A 5822-nucleotide genomic window follows, 5' to 3' on the forward strand; every position below is an offset into this window, starting at 1 on the left:
TGTGTGTGTGTGTGTGTGTGTGTGTGTGTGTGTGTGTGTGTGTGTGTATGTGAGCGCAAGCGCATGTGTGCATATAAACAACCACTGGACCATAGATTTCTTTCAAATAGTTTGCAAGTCAAATAATGGGACAGCCCCTGAAAGACTTCATACAGCACCCAACCCCCTGATTGTCCAGCAGGGTATTCTGGCAAACACTGGAAAGTTGGATGAGAACTCTTAAGTTTCCTCCCCATTCCGTAAAAGCATCAGTTTAGACCACAGGCAACTCATTACCACTGAGGCATGCTGAGAGGAGAAAAACAGTCCCCTGGGGTGGATATGTACAGCCTGGAGTTTCATTTGGTCATTTATATTGGAATACCAACCCCGTAAGGGGTAAAGCTATACATAACGTTTAGACCGGGCCTAGATGTATGCCAGGATCACCCGAGGAACATGGGAGACACACCCATGACTAGATCACAGAGAATATCACTGAGACACGGGGACCCACCACTTATGTGCTGACTTAACGCCTCCCGAGTAAGGGTTGAGACCCGCTGAGATGTGTAAGGCGTGTAGAGTTTACATAGAGTGCAGGGAGAGGAGGAACAGCACCAAGATTTTACACGAAGATCATAAAAATAACAGGCTGAAAACATACAGTTGAGGCTTTGGATTTCTGCTCGAGAAGGACAGAGCTGAAAGGGAGCATCATTCCTGTGCTTATGCCAAGTCAAAGGTCACACAAAGTTCAAGTTCATAGCCTCTTATCCCCTGAACAACCGACAGAGAACTGACTAGCCCAATTTAAGAAGTATCACCTGCAGGCCAGTAAGGTGCAAGCACCTGCTCACCCAGGCAAATGCACCTGCAAGCATCAAGAAACAGTCAGCAAAGGAATACCAAGGGAAGTGCTGGAAGAGCATGGAGACAGACCGCTCTGAGGCACAAACCCAAAGGAGACCCAGGTCCACAGTGGAACAGCCGTTGAGACAAGGCTAACCCTAAACATAAGGCACCCATAGAGGACTATGAAGTGTTGTGCATAGAAATGCGTCAGACCATATTCAACCGTGGGCTAGACTTCCTAAGACCTCACACTGAACACAAAGCAGCAATAGGAAGGCTCCCCCTTTCCAGGCAGGGCACTTTATCTCCTTCTCTAATGTCCTATCAAAATATCCAGTTCTCAACAACAACAACAAAATGCAGGGTATATGAACAGGAAAGAAAAAAAAAAAACCTGCAGTGAAAACCATAAAACAATAAATACAAGTGAAACAGATGTCATAAAAACATTGAAGATATCAGGGAGAGAATTAAAAACAATCATATTTATTTCTAAAATACTCTAGTGGAATGAGCAGACAACAAGATCATTTATCCATTTGGGGGAAAATAGGTTATTTTAACATAGAACAAACAAACAAAAAGACTTCAATGTAAACACTCTATAGGCCAAACTCAGAAACCAGTGAAAATGCTCTCAACAAGGATTATCTCAGAGTTCACACAGCCAAGTTAAAAAAAAAAAAAAAAAAAAAAACCTTGAAAGGAGGTAAATACCGAAAATTACCGAAACTAAAGCAGAACAGTAAGCAATGGACAAAGAAAACAGACCATAGTGCCCAAGATGAAAAGCTATGCCAAAAACTGTAAGCTAATTATAACTGAAATTACAGGAGGGGAAGAAATAGACAGAGAATAGAGAAAAACAAAAACAAAAACAGCTGCTATGAATGAAAGCTACAAACCAACAAATTCAAGAAGTTTAAGAAAGCCCGCGTAGGTAACTAGCAAAGGTATGCCTCCATACAACAAGATTGAGAACCCCCCCTTACCCCAGTCAAAAACCTGAAAGCCACACCCATTTCACACCTCATTCAAAGCTTAACTCAAGCTTAATCATAGACCTAAATGAAAACACAAGTGTATGAAATTTATAAAACAAAACACCTTAAGTTCTTAGTAAAGAATTTGCTACGTTCTTAGTAAAAATTTTCCTATCAAATAAGAATGGTTCTTTATAATACCGAAAAGGTTGCAATCGTCTAAATCATCAAAGTTTATTTTTCTCACCGTTCAAATAATGAGCCCTGAGCATAAATGAGCACATTTGTAATGTAGCCATACTTCCTCTTTCTCTACCACCCAAACTAAACAATTCTGGAGCAAAATGATGAAAGAAATGAGCCTGATTTCCTTTTGCTCATATTTCTTCACTCATTTCTCATCACCTGGTACTATGTTTTGCAAGTCACTGTAGAACAAGGTATAACAAAGAAAGAAAACAATAAATTCTGTTTAGAAAAAAAAAGGGGGGGGGTAGGGATAGGGGTTGCAGAGATGAGTCAGTGAGGAAAGTGCTTGCCACTCAAACATGAGGGCCTGAGTTCAACTCCAAGAACCCACAGAAAACCGCCAGCTGCAGTGCACACTTGCAATCCCAGTGTTGGGGAGGTGGAGGCAGGCAGATCCCTAGGGCCTACTGCCTGGCCAAATGGGCAAGACCCAGGCCAGCAAGGGGCCCTGTCAAACAAACAAGATGGAACTGTGTCTCACAAATGTAGTGTGGTTCCTGAGGTTGTCCTATGATAGGCAGGCACACATACACACAGTCTACACGCATGCATAAAAACACATATACACATTAAAAGAAAAAGAAAATGCTCCAAGTACTTTGATATTTAGCCCACCTCTAGGCAAACCTTTGTCCTTTTTTGCTAGACTTACTCAAACCACTGTTCTCTGCAGCAAATAAGAGAGAAAACGTCCAGGGTTGTGAGCAGGTGTTCCAGTTACACTCCAACCTGATTGACTCCTTTCCCATTACCTCACTGCTCAGCATTTATGTTATCGAAAATATGCCTCCTTCCTGGGGACTGTAAGCTCCATGAGAGTGACTTTCTCATTTCTAAGGATTCTGGACTTCCCACACTCGAAACAGCGTGTTGCACACACTAGGTGCTTAGGATCTCCCACACTATAAACAGTGTGTGGCACACAGTAGGTGTTTAGGGATCCTTTATGGAACGAGTACTGGCTTGAATCATTATCGCTTCCCTCCACTTCTGCAAGGGTGATCCTGACAAAAATAACTAAATGAGCTGGCCCTCCCCACCTACTTTCTCCTGGATTAGGGAGAACTCATTCTTACAGCCTCCGGACTAACTAGATACTGAGGAGAGAGGATTATGGGAAGTTGCATGCCAGGTTCTTCAACTGAACACCAAATGTCCACTGATGGCCACCATATCCAGTAGGAGCAATGGGCATCAGTCTCCTAGCACTCCAGTGAAAACGGACAAAAAAAAAAAAAGAAAAGAAAAGAAAAGAAAAAACTCAAAGCCGCACCATCACTAAGGGTCAGCCACTGAGTTAGTATCAGGAAGCCTCCTGATCTCCCACCAGCTACAGGCTCACCAAGTCCTGGCCTGTTAGTTTGAAGGCAGGTAACAATGCTGAAACCGAGCCATGGCTCTGAGCAAGGGAGTGCTCTCAGGAGGACTGAGGAGGCCCTGGGCTAGGGTGGATCGCTAGGGGAAGACCACAGTCATCTGTGAGATTTCAACTACACACAGCCCCTCCTGGAACTCCTCCAACAAACTGAGCCATTACCACTCACTAAATGACAATGATACATAGAAAACTGTCACTCATTCTAAGGGGCATGTGGAGAGAGAGCTTAAAGAGCCTTTTCCGGGTTTCCTGTGTGAATTGTCTGACAAATGGGATCATGACTCTTAATGACACCACAGTGGGGTCCAACACTCCTGCTCTGCCGCACTCAAGGCCTTTCCTCTCCGCCAGCCACGCCATATATTTTTCTAATGAACTCTGGATTTGCAGGAGGTATGACTGAGTGCCCAGCCTTGCCTTGGTCCTTGCTTACAGACTTCTGATTGTGTTGGACACAGAGATCAGGGACAATGAGTGCCAGCCCCAGCCCCAGCCCCAGCCCCAGCCCCAGCCCCAGCCCCAGCTCAGAAGACTATCTGGCAAGGGCAATCACAGCCTCAGCTCTGCTGCTGAAGGTTGGTCTATGGGTAGGCTGCCCATTCCAGCCGATAGCACATGGCCGATGCCAAGAACTGTAAGCAAGTTTCAATTTTCTTATGTAAAGGAAGACTGAGATGTAAGCCCTGCCCTTTCTTCTGCTGTGGATGCTATACTGTCAAGGAAGGCCATCGGATCGCTGGTCCCCGTGGAGGTCAGGAGAAATTTCCAAAAGGCAACCTAGACCTGTAAACTCCCCAGCCCTCTCCCCGAGACATCCTGGGAAAAAGTAATGTGACCCAACTAAGGCTGCATGCATTGATCAAATGCGGAATGATTGAATGAATGAAGCAGTGAATGAAAGCTGGCAACACAAGCCTCGGCCCTGACAGGCTGGCACCTAGGCTGCCCACACTCTGAGCAAGGCCTCCTTGAGGTGTCCTCAAGGAAAAGCAGACACGATGCAGTACATTTTTGCCGCCCAGAATGGAAACGACTTCCTGAGAGCTGGCTTCCAAATCGCCTGTGCTTGAGTGAGACCGCCTCCTCTATCCCAGTAGCCGAGCTAACCCTCCATGGCGCTCATGGTGGCACCTGGGTAATACAGGCCTACTCCTGTTGTGGAAACCCACTCCCTGTCTGCTAACACGGCACAGACTTACTGTGGCCCGGTGCACCAGGAAGGTCTGCGAAGGATAGAATAGGAAGAGATCTCCGTATCTCTCTCTTTCCCTCCTGTCCTGTTTTCTCTTTCCCTCCCTCCCTTCTCCTTTACTCCCTTTATTTCCTTCAAAGCTAGGCCTGAAGATAAGGTGCTGGCTCTACTGACCGTTGCGGACTTTCCGCATCAGTCTGGTGGGGGAGGAACTAGGATGCCCCTGAGGGAAGAGCTTGTCCTGGGAGCTCGTAGGAGTGACAGACAAGATGTAGCTACACTGGAAGCTGCCACCCTCAGACTTTTCCATTGGAGGACCCAGCCAATTCCTACTTTGCATAAGGCAACTTTCAAGTCACGGAACCCTAACCCTAAGAAGAGAATTCTGACAGTTCACAATGGCAGGAACAGGCAAATTGCACCCTTCTACAAGAGGGACACGTGCACTGACCCTCTTGATCTTAGCAGCTAGGAACAGCCCCCACCCCACCCCCTCACCATCTCCTTTCAACTTATGGTACCTACAACCCTCCCAGGCGCACAGGCACTGTCAATGTCCCCCTCAGTCTTCTAAGATGCACGAACCTCTTGGAGACAAGAAGTTAACACCTGGGCGATAAACAGGGAGAAAAGCCCTCAAGCATCATGCTAGGTACCCCATGGGCATCAAATAACTTGAGGTGATTAATAACCCTATGACGATTATAACAACCATCTTTGAGAAAACAGGCTCAGAGAAGTTAAGGAGCTTTGCTCAAGGTCACAGAGCTGGAAAGTGAACTGAAATTTAGACACCACTCTGGACTACTCTTCCCACTTCATCATTTCAATCGGTCAGCACCCCTTCACCCCACAACACCGGAGGGCACACAGACCCGCGCAGACTTACTACGTGTGCCCCCTTGGAGAGAGGGCAGCCCCGCCGAGCCAGCTTTCCCGAAGCCTAGGTAACTAATCGAGGCGTTCGTTAGCGATCGAACAGCTAAAGTAAAGCGCCAGGCAGGGAAGGCGGCGGCCCCCGCGGGCCGGGCTAAAGCGCCGCAGAGGGAAGGGCGGGAGCCGGCTCGCACTTGGCGGTACGGGTCGGGGCCCTAGCCTCAGCCGTGGCCTCCAGCCGCGGAGTCACCGGGGAGAGCCGCTCGGCTCCCGCCCGTTCAGATGTGGGCAGCTGCGCTCCCCCGCGGCT

General features: G+C 47.3%; 1 protein-coding gene across 1 annotated transcript in view; it reads right to left on the reverse strand.

Moving 5' to 3' along the window:
- Lypd6b (LY6/PLAUR domain containing 6B) overlaps nt 1-5584 on the reverse strand; it is a 161375-nt gene extending 155791 nt beyond the window's left edge. Inside the window, exon 1 of the mRNA XM_055600489.1 lies at nt 5526-5584. The gene's annotated coding sequence lies outside the window, so the exon portion shown is untranslated. The remainder of the gene's footprint in view (nt 1-5525) is intronic.
- Between the last annotated feature and the right edge of the window lie 238 nt (nt 5585-5822).

This window comes from Psammomys obesus, unplaced genomic scaffold, assembly GCF_907164565.1.
Source record: "Psammomys obesus unplaced genomic scaffold, mPsaObe1.curated_primary_1811, whole genome shotgun sequence".
Classification (NCBI taxonomy): Eukaryota; Metazoa; Chordata; class Mammalia; order Rodentia; family Muridae; genus Psammomys; species Psammomys obesus.